At 39.6% G+C, this 17,022-nt stretch overlaps 1 protein-coding gene across 4 annotated transcripts in view; it reads left to right on the forward strand.

Annotated features, from left to right (window-relative positions):
* The first annotated feature begins 2,348 nt into the window (after positions 1-2,348).
* The window catches only part of SPATA13 (spermatogenesis associated 13), a 148,944-nt gene continuing 134,270 nt past the window's right edge, over positions 2,349-17,022 (forward strand). For 2 of the 4 annotated variants that reach the window (XM_020997166.2, XM_020997167.2), the window contains exon 1: positions 2,349-2,559. The gene's annotated coding sequence lies outside the window, so the exon portion shown is untranslated. The remainder of the gene's footprint in view (positions 2,560-17,022) is intronic. The other 2 variants (XM_020997163.2, XM_020997165.2) reach the window with 1 other exon arrangement.

Genomic DNA, 17,022 nt, shown 5'->3' on the forward strand with positions numbered 1-17,022 from the left:
ATTGAACTGTCTTGACTCTTACTCCAGTAATCCTACCACCGTACAGGCAAACAGCCACAAAGTCACTAAGGACAATGTTAAGTATTCATATTATCCAGCACCAATACTCCAATGGACTTGTGTTATATGATAGTCTCTCCAATAATGCAGATTGCAAACCATCATCAGATCAAAGACAGACCTGGAAAGGACTTAATTTTATTTTTTTTAGGCAATTGGGGTTAAGTGACTTGCCCAGGGTCACACAAGTGTTTGGTCTGAGGTCAGATTTGAACTCAGGTCCTCCTGACTTCAGGGCCGATGCTCTATCCACTGCACCATCTAGCTGCCCCTTGAAAGGACTTTAGAACCTATCATTTTACAGATAAAGAAACTGAGGCTTATAGAGATGAAGTGATTTGTCTAATGTCATCCATGCTTATCTGTGCTGGGTGAGTTTCATCCATTCTTCCCACAAATCTATGACAGGGAGTCCACCAACCTGTTGGAAGCACATGGGCTGCCCCTCAGCTGTCCCTCAGTCTTACCCTGTGACCACCCTTTTCACACAGTTCTCTGATGAACTTTTGTGAAATTCCTCATTTGCAGTATGCACCTGCTCATGTCTCTAATATGTAGTTTGCTCATAGATACCAGATGTCTCTCCATTGCCAGTTGGGTACAACTCCTTTATTGGCCAGTAAGCCATTCCTCCATGAAGTTATAAATTACTTTTGTCTTCCGGTTTTGTTTATAGTGAAAAATATCAAGATTTATAAGATTAATTTCATGGTATGTCCATGGTGTACTGTGCTAGGCACTGGGATAGAAAAAAAGGCAAATGGGATAGGAGGGTCAGTTCTCTGGAGTTTACTCTCTACTAGAAGGATTGATCATGGCTCTCAAGCACTCTTTAAAGTCAGAGAGAGCAGCTCTGTAAAGAAATGAATTTTTACATTACATCTGGATTTTTACATTAAAAAATTACAAATCAATAAAGATTCTAAAGATTGTTACAATTATAAACAATTAAGAGTTCAATGATTGTTTAAAACTCTGCAGATTGCCATATAGAAATATTTTTTAAAAGTTCAAAGTATGTACCAAAATAGGTATTTGAAGACATGGTCTGTACATGTTATATTCTTAATTTTTATTATTCGTGTTAAACTTTTTAGATAAATTAGAATACTTTCCACCAGTTTCATATATGTATGTATGAATATATAATATACTTTTTGTTTATTTTAGGCCTTCTTTCAGACACCTTCTACATGATTCCTTCCTGACTTCCTCCCCAGCTGCTGTTGCCCTCTATCCCCAAAATATACCATGTATATATTTTGTATAAACTTATGTAAATGCTGTTTTCTTCCAGATAATGAAACTCCTTGAGGGTAGGGTCTGCTTCTTCTTCCTTTTTTTCCCACTTGTGTATCCCCAGTGCCTGGCACAATACCTGGCCTTTAGTAGGTAATAAATGTTTGCTGATTAGATTCATTGGAATTTGTGTAGCCAAGACATAATATTGTGAACTATAAAGATTTCCGGTAGAGAACATTGTGCTTAGCTTATGTTTCTCATTTGGACTCTGTCTCTCTCTCTCTCTCTCTCTGTTTACCTTTATAGATATAGGATATAGATAGATATAAAAAGATGGATATATTTATCTATATAATACATTTATCTGTATATACACATGTGAATACACAGAACAAACGTCCATATATACTACATTTATATACATGAATGAGTTCTTTATATATGTTATATAAATATGTATATAAATGCATGTGTATATGCGCATACACATTTGGATTTATGTGTGTTATAATATGTATATGTCTGCTTGTATGTATAAATGTGCATGTGCACACAATGTGTTTTGCCATTGCCGATCATAGAGAAGACTCAGGAACCCTTTAACTTTGGATCAGAGAAATACTCCAAACAAGACGCAGTCCTTGGCCTTCGGGGAAAATCAGTAGATTTAAACCTACCCACCCTTTCCTTTTCCCCAGCTGCCAACAGGCAAAGCCAAGCGAAAGCCTGGCTGTGCTGCCTTGGCCTGGAGTGAACTCCCCCCCTCAACCCCCATCCAGAAGAGTTGCTCGGGTGAAAAGTTAGGGGTGGTTACTATGTCAACCAGGGAGGCTGGCTTCTTTTCTCCTCCCTGCGGCCGGCCCGATGCGCTGCGGGGAGCGCGGGGGCCACCAAAACTGAAGGCTGCTGGTTTCTTCTCCCTCCTGCTTGGCCCGGCTCTTTCTTAGGCAGCCGCCCCGCCCCCTGGCCGGCGGTGGGAGGCTCTGAGGCCCCTGATTGGTGCGAGGGCGCTCGGGCCCCGTCGGCCGCCCAAGCATTCAGCTTGCTTCATTGCTTTGGAAACCCTGAGTGATCGTCCTCCACTCCGGCTCGGGCGGGGAAACTACTGAAAGCCACGGCAGCGCCCGTGCGTGTATTCAGCTGGCATGCACTTTGGAGATCTTCTGCCTTTTAGAAACTGCCACTGAATCCAAACGCTAAGATCGTCCCCTGGTTTGTGTGCGCGGGTGGAAGTTTCTTTGGGGGTTCTGCGAAGAGGTAAGGTTGAACTAAGAATGAATAAGTCATCCCTGTACCTCTCCTTTCCAGTGAACTGACATAACCAGGCTGTGTCTGTGTGGCTATAATTGAAGCCTTGGTGCATGCCTTCCTTTGCCCATTCATCCACTTTCACTTAGACTCAGTAAAATATGGACTCTGATTGGAAGAGTCCAAGGAGAATTAAGATGGTTTAGATCGAAGGATAATGGAGATGCTCCACCCCTCTGGCTGCGTCTAAGGTGCTGTCTGGTCCTCTTGACCACCTGTTTGTTCGGCAGGCGCTTTGCACCTCCGTACTGTGTGCAGCGTTTGCTTCTCCCTTTTTCCCGCTCGCCCCTAGAAAAGGCTTGCCAAAGCCGGGACCGAATTTGTCTGATGTGCTGTGAAGCGTCGGCTGGCTCTGGGACGTGGTTGATTGCTTACTGACTGTGGTAAAACTTCACTCCCCCATTCAAGTGTCTGGCCCTCCAGAAACTTCCTCCGGCCTGGTGTGCTGCCTGGGGCAGCATGAAAACTTCTCTCCAGCTTTCACTAGTTGTGGCTGCTTTTCTTCTCTTTGTCTTCTCAGTGGTGGGAAACTGGGAGTAGAGGCAGACCACTTACTGAATAACTGGGGTCAGATGGGCCTCCCCCTATGCGGGGGACCTCAGCGGTGTCATTACCCTGAGATACTGGGTAGGACGTGGGAGAGCTTGGCTTCTAAAGGCGATACCCCCTCCCCCCTCCTCCAGACTTTGGTAAGTTTCCAATTTCAGGAGAAAGTAAGGGGAACCTGGGGACATATTCTTTCTGCTATCTGAAGAAACTAAGCTGGTGAAGTTAGTCCAGTTTTTCTGTGTGAGATGGGAAGATTGCTATATACTAACCCCAAGGAAAATATCAAGCTTAACATTGCCGCCAAGGTCAGGGGGACCTCAGGTGATCTGCTGGCTGAGCAGCCACTTGGCTGTGCAAAGTTAAATCGCCTGGGACTCTGCCCAGAACAAAAACAAAATAAAAACCTTGCTGGTTGGGGTTAGTTTTTAACACAATAATAATAATAATAATGGGTTTGGAGTCAGGAAGACTTGAGTTCAAAGCCTGTGTCTCAAGCTTAACAGCTGTGCAAACTTGAAATTATAAAATCATAATCTCTAGAGCTGGAGGGAACCTCAGAGGCTATGTAGTCCAATCCCCTCATTTTACAGATGAGGAAATTGAGACCCAGAGAAATTGATTTTCTAAGGTTACAAGATGCTTTAAGCAACTCCTTCCCTTGATTACATCTAATTTGGTGGAAGAGAATACTTTGATGAAGTCACTGACCCTTTGAGTATTTTAATAAAATGATTTAAAAAAATAGTACCTGTGATTTCATCAGGATCTGGAGTTCCTGGTAAAGAACTCCTTCTACCAATGTAGATGGGCACTTGCTCTGTGACTTCCAGTCTTAGAGTTTCCTGAAGACACTGAGAAATTAAATAATTTTCCCAAGGTCACATAACTAGTATGAGTCAGAAACAGGACTGGAACACAGGTCATCCTGACTCCAGGGCTCTCTAAACACTGTACTGCATTTCCAGCAATAGTGATGATGATGATAAAAATTTGAATTTATTTTCTACTTTTTCCTGAACTTATAAGCTTTTCACTACTTGGACTGCTCACATTCATACCTTTGTCCTTCACTCTGCTCACTGTTTTCTCCTATTCTTCCTTGGCACTTCACCCAATTCTGTTGCACTCCTTTTATTCCAAACACAAAATCTGTCCCCGTTGCTCTTCCATCCTACAGTCAGTTCCCCTCTGCTGCCCCCACTGCTGTCTTTCAGATATTCCCATTACATCGTGCTCCACCCTCTTCCCTTTTAAGTACCCCCTATGTGTGCTGGGCTGTTCCCTTCTCTGTTCTTACTTCCCTCCCAAGAATAATGTAGTGTCTCCCATGGCCACCCTTATCAGTCTTAGTACGTGTTCCTCTTACATCTTTCTGTAACTGCCCCTCAATAAAAAGTGTTTCCATTTTCAATCGATTTCTTTGCCTTTGACATCCTTCCCTCCTGTCCCCAGTTTAATTGTTTTTTGGTCCTGCTACTTACACCCTGGTTTCTCTGCTTCCTCCTCCACCCCAATTACCCCTTCCCAAACCAACCCACCCCAGTTCCTTTCATCTTTTTTGCTTACTCCTCCCATGTATTCCTTTACCCTGATCAGCCTGTTGCTTTATCCTAAACCACACCTTGTTTCAATATTTTCCCTCCTGTTTTTTTTTTCTTCTTCCACTTTTTCCCTCTCTCTGTTCTCTCCCACATATCCTAGATTCCTAGCTCTCACTAACCCCTTTCCAGTCAGTCACCTATTTTCCTCTAGATATCTATTTAGGGATTTTGGAAATGCTGTTTAAAACAGAACACACTAAAAAAGAAAAGAAAAAAAAAGCCCAGAGTATTTATTTGCAATTAACCCAGTAGTGTGGCTATCAGGCCCCCTACTGTACCCCACAAGCATTTTTTTTTTCATTTTAATGTAGTATCTTTCTTCCATAGCTCAGAATTGTTTAGGTTGGGGAGAGCTAAAATTCAGCTTTGCTATGCAACAGTACTCCCCACCACAAAAAAAAAATTACTCATTTACCACAGTTTTAACTAATCAGCAATTTGCCCTCCTCTTTTAGTTCTCTTAATTGAAATCTCTGAGGTCTCAGCTTCCACTGGGATTTCTGGGAGATAACATGCATTAAGCACTTTCCTGGGAGTGGGGAAATCCTGATGAGTGGTATCTCCAGAAAGCCCCAGGGGGCACAGGCTAAACTGACTTATCAATTAATCAAAATTTTCAGTTGTCTGCTGCTCCCTCATGGACAGTATTGCCCCTTCTGGCCACAGGAAACAAAAGAGACAGCTCTATATTGGGCTTTACTGGGTTAGAGAGTCTCTTAGGAGGAACTGGCTATGGTAACTGAGCAAAGAAATTATAGCTTTTAAGAGGCAGCCTGGGGTAGTGGACAGAGAACTAATCTCAGGGTCAAGAAGGCCTGAATTTAAGGTCTGTTTATCATACATGTAGGCAGGGTAACCAGTCACTTAAACTCTCAGTGGTGCCCCAAGCAACTTGAAGATTATAAGTTACAAAGCATTTGCTGGTCTGCATTGGTAGAGGGATGGGCAGTGGGTAGAGTTATGGGCCCAAGTCAGGAAGATGCCTCATCCTGAGTTCTAATCCAGCCTCAGACACTTCCTAGCTCTGTGACCCCTAGCAGGTCATTTAGCCCTGTTTGTCTCAGTTTCCTCATCTGTAAAATGAGCTGGAGAAGGAAATGGCAAACCAACTGCAATATCTTTGTCAAGAAAACCCTAAATGGGATCAAGAAAAATGGACAGAATTGAACAACAACATTGGTAGAGGGACTTTCTTCAAAGGGAATTTTATATATTGAAATCATAGTTTGAGTCCAGAAACTGGTACTTTAATAGTCATTTGTTTGTTTTGGAGAATGCTACTGTTTTTTATTAAGCCCTAGTAATTAGGTGGCATGTGATTTCCATTTTGTACTGTGACTACTGGGGCCTCCAATAGCCCTAAGACTTTAGGAATCCTAAGATAACAACAATAGCTAGCTGTTATAAGCAAAAGCATTTTGCACATCATTTGATCCTTACAACAACCCTGGGAAGTAAATGCTGTTATTATCCTCATTTTACAGATGGGGAAACCGAGGCACAGGGCAGTTAAGTGATTTGCTGAGGGTCACACAGCTAGTAAGCATCTAAGGCATAATTTGAATTCAGGTTTTCCTAACTCCAGGCTCACTGCTGTGTCCACTTGTCAGATTTAGAGCTGGAAAGGACCTTTAAAGGCTGTCATCTCTAACCACCTCATTTTACAAATGAGGAAACTGAGATCACAGAGAGATTAAGTGACTAACCCAGGGTCACACAGCTAGAAGAAGTCTAAGGCAGGCTTTGAAACCAGGCCTTCCTGACTCCCAGTTTAATGTTCATCCCCTTACTTCACTCTGCCATCCATAATAGGTTGATAAATATTCCCCAGACCGTTACTTTAACCTTAGAATTCAATATGTTCACTTTGTGACATATGAGAAAGAAAAACTTTTACTTCAAGGATTCATTTAATTGAAAGATTCTTTTTGATGTCTTTCTCTAGGTTAAAAAATCAAACAAAAACACAACATTGTTTTTAGGAGCACTTCTTAAGACAAATCTTCAGATACAGGAGCGCAAAATTGCAGGAGCAAAATGCTGTAGAAAGAAAAAAGATATAAAAAGAGAAAAGGATAATTTTATATTGCTTTCTGTAGACAGCGTATATATAATATGCATATATACCTACACATATATATGTGTTTGTATATACATGCTTGTGTGTATATACATACATGCACACATATACATGGATAAACCTTGATTTTAAAATAAGTGATGTGGAGAATTTGATTTGTACTTCTGCATTTTGGGGGGATAGATATAGCTCCTTTATGCTGAGCTCCTCAGTAAAACAACGGCCTGTTAAAACATGGGAGGTTGTGCCTCTGCTTTATCCTCAAGCATTCATTTGATTTGGATATTGATGAAAATGAATGAACTTTAAGCATATAGGTCAAGGGTCTAGTCCATTTCCTGCTCTATCACAAAGTCATTCTTGGGGTATGAACAACTCACTTAGACTCTGTGTCCCAGAAGATGCTTGCGGGTTTTGGCAGTAAAGGAACAGAATGAAAACAATAGATTCTGTACCTGTCTATACTGATAAACTGATGCCAAGGAGAGATGGGAAGTCAGGAAGACCTGAGTTCAGGTACTGCCTTGGATGCTTACTAGCTGTGTGACCATGGACAAGTCATTCAGGTTCAGTCTCAGTTTTCCCTTATCTGTTAAATGGGGATCCATTAGTAAATAGTTCCTACTTTCAGGGTTGTTGTAAGGATCAAAGGATCAAATGAGATAATATTTGTTAACTTTAATGCAAACTTGCACTCAAACTTTAAGGCACTAATATAAATGCTAGCTATTATTGTGGAAAGAACAGTAATTTGGAGTAAAAGGATTTCACTTCAAATTCTAGGTCTTTTACTAGTTTGAGCCAATCACCTCATCTTTTTGGGCCTCAATTTCCTCAGCTGTAAAATGAAGTTTGACTAGATTTCCTTAGAAGATAGGTGGCATGGTAGAGTACTAGACCTGAAGTCAGGAAGGCAAATGTGACCCCAAACACTAAGTTATGTGACCCTGGGCAAGTCACTTAACCTTCATTGCTTCAGTTCTTTCATCTGTGAAATGGAAATGATAATAGCACCTACCAGGGATATTGTGAGGATAAAATGAGATAACATTGTAAAGTACTTTGCAAACATTCAAGCATTATATGAAATGTGAGCTATTGTTATTTATGGCCCCTTTACATTCTAGATCCTAAAGTCCTATGCATTTAAATGAGAGTGCATCTATAGTGAAGCATGCTGAAGTCATATGCAGGATTTAAAGATGGTCAGACCTGAAAGTACCCTCCAGCCCCACACCTTCACTTACAGATGGTAGCTATGACTTACACAAAGTTGCCTAGCTACTTACTAAGTGGCAGACCAAGAATCCTGACAAAGTTCTGAATCTTCAATGCTCTTTCTACTAGGCCACACTGCCCCCTTGGATTCTATTTCTGCATTTCTCCTGCGGTAAACTGGACTTGATTAAAGATTTCATTCAGTTTTAACATTCAATGACTCTATAACCTGAGTCAGAGAAAACTTAATCTCCCTTGATCTGGGCCTCTATAAACTTCTGACTGGAAAGTTATAGAAACCTTCATAGCCTGAAGCTAGACAGGTCTGTGGTGAAGTGAAGTGAAGTAGTATAAGTATAGAAACTGGATAGCACTGGACTTGGAGTCAGGACACCCTAATTCATGTGCCAGCCCCAATATTTACTGATTGTATAACCTTAGATAGTGCAGTTCATTAATTTGAGCCTCATTTTCACCTGCAAAATGGCAATAACACACTACTTCATAGGATTGTTGTGAAGGTGTTTTATGGGCTTGTGTTTTGAAAATGATTATGATGAAGCAAATGGCTACACACCTGCTATAATTTGGATGGTGTCATAAGATCCTACATCACCCCAAATCCATTCCCCACTAGCTTAGCTGCATCAAAATCCTTTCGTAGGTAGACTGACATTTTCAGTCATTAAGATCACTTCTTTGGGTTAGATTTATGGTTAATATGTATATATCTTTCCTGAGAGAGATAGAGGAAGAATTAGCCTCACCCATGAACTCATCAGTACCATTAACATACTGGTGCAGCTGTCTTTCTTTCAGGAGCTAGTTGTCTTCATTCATTCATTGGTTAATAATCTTGTTAGGGTCTATCTACTATATGCAGGGCCCTGTGCTAAGCACTTGGGGGGAAACAGTCAGCAAGGTTGGGATATAGATACTAAAGTGAGACAGTTGCTGCCTACAAAGAGCTCACATTCTAGGGAGATGCATATTCATGGGTAAATATATACAGGATATGTACCAAATACATATTTTATTTATCCTTATATGTGTACATGTAACCTCCCATAATTGGATTATAACCTCCTTAAGCAAGGAATGCTTCACCTTGGTCTTTGTATTCCTGAAGCTTAGCACAGCACCTGGCATATCACAGGCATTGAATGCATGCTTGTTAACTGATTATTTGAATTTAAAGTCTTCTAGGGAAGTTGACATACATGAGTTAGGGGCACAGTGCCTCCACAATCTGGAAAATCCATATAAAATTTTTTGGCCCTCCCTTCATGCCATAGAAGAAGTTTGAATTTTTTCTTTTTCTTTTATGAGGTGTTTACAGTACCTTATTGTAAAATTTGGGTTAAGTCATAGACTTTGTGTCATCTGCTGGCCTTCTCATGTTATCTGCAGCTTCCACAAAACTCCCCAAAAATTCCCATTTAATTTCTTATGCTGACTCATGATATATTGAAACTGTGATGGGGAAAGTCAAGTCTAGCTGAGGGCATCTGGGAAGATGTCATGAAGGAGGAAGCATTTGAGCAGGGGGGATATCAACAGGCAGAGCTGGTGGTCGTGGTGTGGAGGACGGAAGGGGGTATGTAGCATTTCAGAGTTGGGGAATGGCATGAGTGAAGGTGCCAAGTGGCAAAGCACTGGTTGCCATTGGAGGGTGTGTGGTAGGGGAAACCTCAGGTCACTTTGAGAGGACACAAATCAGGCAGTGTTTTGATGGAAGGTGGAAATGGGAGAGTTTCAAAAGCAGTGGGTAAGGAGATGCTTTCAGAGAAGGAACCATAGGGTGAGGGGCAGTATTTGTGTGTGTTTGTGTTTTGTGTGTGTGTGTATATGTGTATGTGTGTGTGTATATATGTGTGTGTGTGTGTGTGTGTGTGTGTGTGTGTGTGTGTGTGTGTGTGTGTGTGTATGTATGTTAAAGTAGTGCTTGCTACCAGTGCTTACTAATTCACTGGCCTGTGATCCTGAAACTAGGAGACAACTTGGAAAAAGATACATTGTAGAGAAAAACCAATCAACAAAGTTATGCTTTTAAATAAGTTTTAATTGATATATTTTTTTTATGTTGCCTGATTTTCCCCTTTACCCTTCCCTTCTACCCCTCCTAGATAACCATCTCTTAGAACAAAAGATTTTTTTAAATAGGAAAAAGAGAAAAACATATCTCAATCACTGCATTGAAAAAAATCTGACATTCTATGTAACGTTTCATATACCTGTGGATCTCCTGCCTATGCAAAGGAATGAGGGGAGGTGTCTTTGCATAACTCATTTTTGGGGCCAAGCTTTATAGAAATTTTAAAAATGCCTACTGTGTGCCAGGAACTGTGGTAGGTACTAGGGATCCAAATACAAAGAATGAAATAATCCTAATTGTAAGGAGTTTATATTTTATAGAGGAAGACAAGTACAAAAATATATGCAGAAGAAATATTATGAGAAGGAATATAAGTAAATATAAAGTAAATAAATACAAGGAAGTTTAGGAGGAAGGTCACTGGCAGTTGTGGGTCTCAGGAATGGTTTCAAGCTGTGTTTTGAGGGAAGAGAAGGATTCTGACATGGAGATAAGGAAGAAATTCATTATCAGGCATAAGTGGTAGACAGGACGAAGGCATGAAACCTGGAAATGAAATGTTGTGTATAAGAAAAAGAGAGAACACTAGCTTGGCTGAATCTCAGTGTGCAGGAGAGGAAATACTGTCTAATTAGGGTAGAAAAATAGGTTGTGATCATCTTTAAAAGCTAAACAGAAGAGTTTATATTTTGCCCTAGTTGTAATAGAGAGACACTGGAGTTTGTTGGAAGGGGAAGTGACATGATCACATCTGTGATTAAGGAGAATCACATTGATATCAGTGTAGAATATGGATTTGCCTGGAAAGAGACTGGAGGCAGAGACTAATTAGGAGGACAGCTGCAATAATCTACACGAGTGAGGATGAGCCCCTAAAGTAGCTATGTGAGTGGAGAGGAGTTGAATACAAGAGGTATTGTAGAGATAGAAATGAAAAGATTTGGCATGTGATTGGATATTGGGATGAGAGAAGGGGAGAAGTCATAGATAATATGGAGGTTTTAAACCTAGGAGACCTAATGCTGAGGTTACAAACCTGTCCAAACCCCAAAGAGTTTCCCTCTATTTCACCTTTCACCTGGATCCAGTGGAAAAGCAGGTCCAGAAAATTTGTAGCTAATGAAGTCAAAAGGCCCAAGTTCTGATCCTGGTTCCTTTATTGAATATCTGTGTCAGCCAGTCAGTCAACAAACATTTATTAAGTTCTTACTGTGTGTCAGGTCTGATGGTTAAGTGCTGGGTATATAGAGAAAGACAGAGTAGGTCCTTTCCCTCAAGAAACTCAAATTTTAACTGAGGAGACAACATGTAAATAAATAGGTGAATGCTAGATACATAGGATAAAAGGATTGGTAACCTCAGAAGAGAAGCCTCTAGCAGCTGGAGGGACCAGAAAAGGCTGCTAATGACTCTTCCTCTGAGTATTGGAGTTAGCTAGGGATTCTAAGAGGCAGAGGGGAAGGAGAACATCTAGGCATGGGGGCTACCAGTACAAAGGAAATGCTGCGGAAAGTTCATTGTTATTGGGAGTCAGGAAATCTAGGTTCTAATTTTCACTTTTCTACTTTTTACCAGTGTGACCTTGGGCAAATTACTTAACCTGTTTGAATCTCAGTTTCCCTGTCTGTCAAATGGAGACTATGTAATCTCTAAATGTTTTTGTTTGTTGTTTAGTTTGAACATTCTTTGATTCTATGATTTTGTTATTTTGTAAAATGGAGGGAGTAAGAAGTCTTCTTTCATTTTAGGAGATGTAGAGGGGATTCCTGTTTAGATCTGGGTTGGACTAGAATACTAGATGACCTATGAGATTTCTTCCAATTTTGGATTCTTCGAATTCAATAGTTTTTCACTTCAATCAATACTTAATGGCCTTAATTACAGCTAGTAGTCCTTCCAGGGTGTGCTTCCTTGTCCTGTAAATGAGTGTATATTGAATTTATAGATTCTTTTGATTTAAGTACTTCAACTGCTTGTGGAACCTGTGGTTTTATGTAGTGCCATGTCTTTTCCTCATGACTCAAAAGAGGGTTACCATGACCCAGTACATACTGAGTTGATTTGTGTGCTAGAAGTCCCTAGCCATATTACATTGTTTGATACTGTCCTATGGGCATCTTAAAAACCAGCATGTCCAAAATTAAACCTATCTTTGCCCCTTCCCAATCCATCTTGCCCGCCAAATTCCTCTGTTTCTTTTGAGGTCATCACCATCTTTCCAGTCACCCAAGTTTTCCACCTCATTGCTATGCTGTTGGACTGGCTGAGTTTTTGACCACTTGGTGATCCCGTATTCCTTGATGAGACATGTGAAACACAATAATAAGCCCAATATTATCTTGGAGTTTAGAGAGCATAATACTATATTCTCAACCTTTCCAGCCTTTCTGCATAAAACCAAACCTTAAAATAAACAAGGAAATAGATAATGGTAATCTTTGCTGTAAGGTGATCTTGCAGTCTGTATTTTATTTTCTTGTAGTCAGAAAGTCTCTTCTTGAATCATAGTGACCTTGAATGCTCATTTTCTAGAATGTACACATACACATAAAGTCTAGAATATAGAGATAAGGTTTGTCTCAAGCAATGGATAAATCTTCTAGAATTTAGATGTCATTAAACTTTTTCCAGCTAGTTTTTTAAAGAGTTTTTATAGTAAAAAAATCTTTGTGTACCTTGTCTTATTTCTTATCATTAGGTAGCTTCTAATAACATACTTTTATATTTGAGAATTATTAATTTTGTTGGTGTGGATAATCCCTCCACCAATGCAGACCACTTAGTCACTTAGTAGATGGTCTACTAATTTGCTGTGGCTAAAAATGAAAACCAAAATCTTTTATCATTTTGTGGCCAGTCTTATGATGAGCTTCTCTTCTTTGACTTTCTCATGGATTTAGAACTGGAAGGGAATAAAGAGGTGCCCTAGTCTGGTTGGACTCTTTTACAAATGAGGAAACTAAAGCCTAGAAAATTTAAATGGTTTGTACAAGGTCACACCACTATTAAATGACAGAGCTGACATCTGAACTCAGGGACGCTGATTTCACATCCACAACTCTTTCCACTATGCTACACTATCAATTAGGCTAGTCTTTTGGAAAGCAGGCATGCCGTCTGTTGCTGGGCTCATTCTTGAAGTCTTTCCAGGTCTTCAGACTCTGCCAAACCTTTACTTTGCTTTTGACAATCTTCTGAGATTCCAGGGTCACTTCCATGCCCTAAAGAGACATCAGAGGAGGACTATGGTATAAGGTCTAATAAAATGAAGAAAATTTATTTCATTCACATTTAGGGGCCACATTTTAGCCCAACAGAGATTTGTTAACTCAAACACCATTCAACAGTGATTCTGAATAACATTCATACTTGAGTTATCAAAATTCATTGAATGTGGGACTCTTAGAGTTATTTAATTTAGAACAACATAGGCCTTTTTCATTTTTAAAAACTGTGGGGAAATTATGACATCAATTTTTTTATCTATAGATTTCATATTTTCTTTTCTACAGGAGCCAGACATTAGTATGATCAAATTAATTGTACAGCCAGTTTTTTTTTTTAAATGAGATGTGTGTTAAATTAATATAATAGTTTATTGTTTTTCCCCAGAGAAGAAAAAGTGAGTTTTGGGGGTTTTTTCCCACCATTTCATAGTGCAGCAAAACACACAAAATAAATCATTTTTACTATCTGATTTTCTCTAGTACATTTAAATATATACTGAAAACTTGAAAAAATGAACATAGTATATGTATTTTGCCTCCCAATTACTAAACTAAGATATACCATTAGGAATCCTTTTGTTATGACCAGCATACAAATGGCTAGTATTATCATAAAGACTGGCTGCCATTGTATCGCCTTACCACCATTACTCATGTTACCCATGGGAGGATATAAGCTGAATAGGTTTAGAAATACAGCCATTCAAAGGTATTGTTCTTGCTCAAATGTTCCATGAATGTTTCTGAAATAACATCTCTCCCTACTTCTCTTGAAGGAAAAAGCGAAAATAGTCACATTAATGCCTGTAGCTTCAAAAATTCTGAAACCAGTTATATTTCACAAGTAGAAAAATGTTTTTAAAATAGGAAAACATATTTTATTCTGAAAGGAATCAACTAATTTAAAGGGTAGACTGCAAAGTTGCATGCAACATGCTTTGAACTGATATGTTGCATGATCTTTAGAGGCTTCAGGGGCTAAATTTAACTTTTGATTTTCCCTAACTTAATCTATGGTCCCCACACTTATAAGTTATCTCATTTTGCTATTTAAAAAAAATTAACATCCCAGGTTCCCTTTCAATCTCCTTATCATCCCACAATAGAGGGCTTGCTCCTCTCATATTTTTTCTTTGTGGGTTCTTGCACTTGTGTGCTGCATTTCTGTGGTGAGGAAGAAAGAAATCATCACCTAGAAAGAACCTTCTAAAGCTCTCCTGTCTCTGCTTGATCCCACCCCCCACCCCACCCCCAATACCTGGAATGCTTTTCTTCCTCACCTCCACCTCTCCAACAGTCTGGTTTCTTTCAAGATTCAAGGAAGTAAAATCTTCTACATGATGTCTTTCCCGACATCTTCCTGAGGTGCTAGTGCCTTACCCACCCCTCCCCAAATACCACGCATTTATTATGTACATATTCTGTCTATATACTCTCCATTAAAATGCAAGCTCCTTCAGGGTAGGGACTATATCATTTTTGTCTTTGTATCTGCCGTGCTTTAGCATGATAGAATAGGAAGCACTCAATTAATGTTTGTTGATTGATATATGTATAGAGGAAGAGGATATCATGCCCTCTTTATGCAGTAGTCTACCAGTTTCACCTGAAAAGTAAGTGCTAATCAAAAATAATAGACCTGGAAATAAATGAAAACAGCATTGAGAATGAGAAAACATACCCTTCAAAAAAAAACCCCCAAACAACCTTATGCCTTATAATGGCAGATAAGAGGCAGGGAGACTTATATCTTTATTAATAATAACAGCTAGCATTTATATAGCATTTTAAGGTTTGCAAAGTGCTTTACACATGTTATCTCATTTTACCCTCACAACAACCCTAGGACGTAGGTAGTATTAGTTCTGTTTTACAGATGAAGAAACTGAGGCAGGTGACAGTTAGGTGACTTGCCCAGGGTTACACAGCTAGCACTAAATCCTGTAGTCTGCTGAAGTCCTCACTTCTCCTAAGGCAGTAAAACCCTGCAGCAGGTGAAATATACAAGGTAATCGATACCTGCTCTGCTGCCATATGGCTTATGTGAATGTAAGCCACATGTCTATTTCATATTTCTATTTAGGACCAAGGATACACAGTTCTTTGCTTGGAAAATGCCTTACATCTGCAGAATGTATTCAGCAAGCGACTGTCGAGTACCTACTGTGTATCTTATGTGCTGATTGGAATATGTTCCTCTAAGTAGTAGCAGTCAAGAATCAGTTTTTCCTAATCTATAAAGTGACCCTTCCAGTCCTTCCCACCCCCCACCCCGAAGCTAGCCAAACTAATTGAGTAAAAAAACTGGCGCAGGAACATTCCAGCAGATTGTCCGTCCCTTTGGGGCAATCACAATTTCATTTTTGCCTGTATCCCCAGTGCTTCAAACAAAGTAGACAATGCTTGTTGAATTTCATCAGCTGATAGCAACAGAGATAGTTCTGATATAAGGGGGGCAGACTAGTAGTTCTATCACTTCATCTTTTAGTTCATGATGATGCTGACAGAGGGGCAGGGCAAGGGGTACCATAACTAGATGACCACATTTTTGGTGACTTGTGAAAGACAGGTTAAAGTAGCTTTGGTTGTATAAGTCTGTGCAACTAACTAGCTCTCCTTTTTCACTTGTTTCTGGAATTAGAAATCTGTGCAGAAAGGAAGAAGAAACTTTATTAGGAGACAAGGAAAGTAACAAGTTTTCTAGATTTTCCTAGAAAGTTGTCTTTGCAGAAATTTTAAGAGCTATCAAATGGCAAGTTCCATCCCTCCACACAGTGCCTCTCTGTTGCCTAGGGAGTGGGTATTTTAAAGAAAATTTTATGCTAAGTAGACTGCTTTCCTGAAAGGAAGATAGTGGGTATCTGTGCAGATCAGCTTGGGGAAAAGAGGACATTGTGCAAAAAAGACCTGGTCCAGCAAGAGAGTTCCTGGGCCCTTGTAATGCTAAATGGGAACAACTGTATCTCTCTGGTTTTTACTTCCATGTCAAGCAGAAGGATTTGGGAAACACTTTAATCATTGTTAAGGGAGGATAAAAGAAATCCTTTAAACCCAGAGCTCACTGTTTCTTCTAAACAGAGGAGTGTGGTTTTTGTCTAACTGTTGAAGGAGAAGATACTTAAGTAGTTTAGCAATGGATTTTGCAGAAAGCTTCATGATTATGTGACCAGTTATAAACACCCCGAGCAGGCAATTCAGTCTTTCCCTTCATTATATGAACTAATGACTGTTTGGATTCTGTATGAAATTGTCTGGGAGCTTATTTTTTTTTAAATATTATTTCCTTAAGATTCTGAACTTAACAAACACAAACTAAAACAAGCATTTCCATATACAGAACAGAACAGAACAGAAAAAAGAGGATTGTGCATGAAACTCTTACAACTAGCTTTTCTTTTAAAATATATAATAAATCCAACAAGTAACTTTCAAAGCTGTCCTCATTAACTTGCACTTCTTTCTGACCTTCCCTCTCTTCTCATCTCTGTAGTTAAAAAAAAAGTTTTAATCATCTTTTAATTTTCTTCATTTTTTAGCTGACTAGTCCCCCCCCCCCCACTTCCTCCCAGATTAAAACAAAAGAAAAACGAAAGTATAACAAATATACCTAGTCGAGAGCAACTAGGAGGTGCAGTGGATAGA

Source organism: Phascolarctos cinereus, unplaced genomic scaffold (assembly GCF_003287225.1).
Source record: "Phascolarctos cinereus isolate Bilbo 61053 unplaced genomic scaffold, phaCin_HiC Scaffold_726;HRSCAF=1367, whole genome shotgun sequence".
Taxonomy (NCBI): domain Eukaryota; kingdom Metazoa; phylum Chordata; class Mammalia; order Diprotodontia; family Phascolarctidae; genus Phascolarctos; species Phascolarctos cinereus.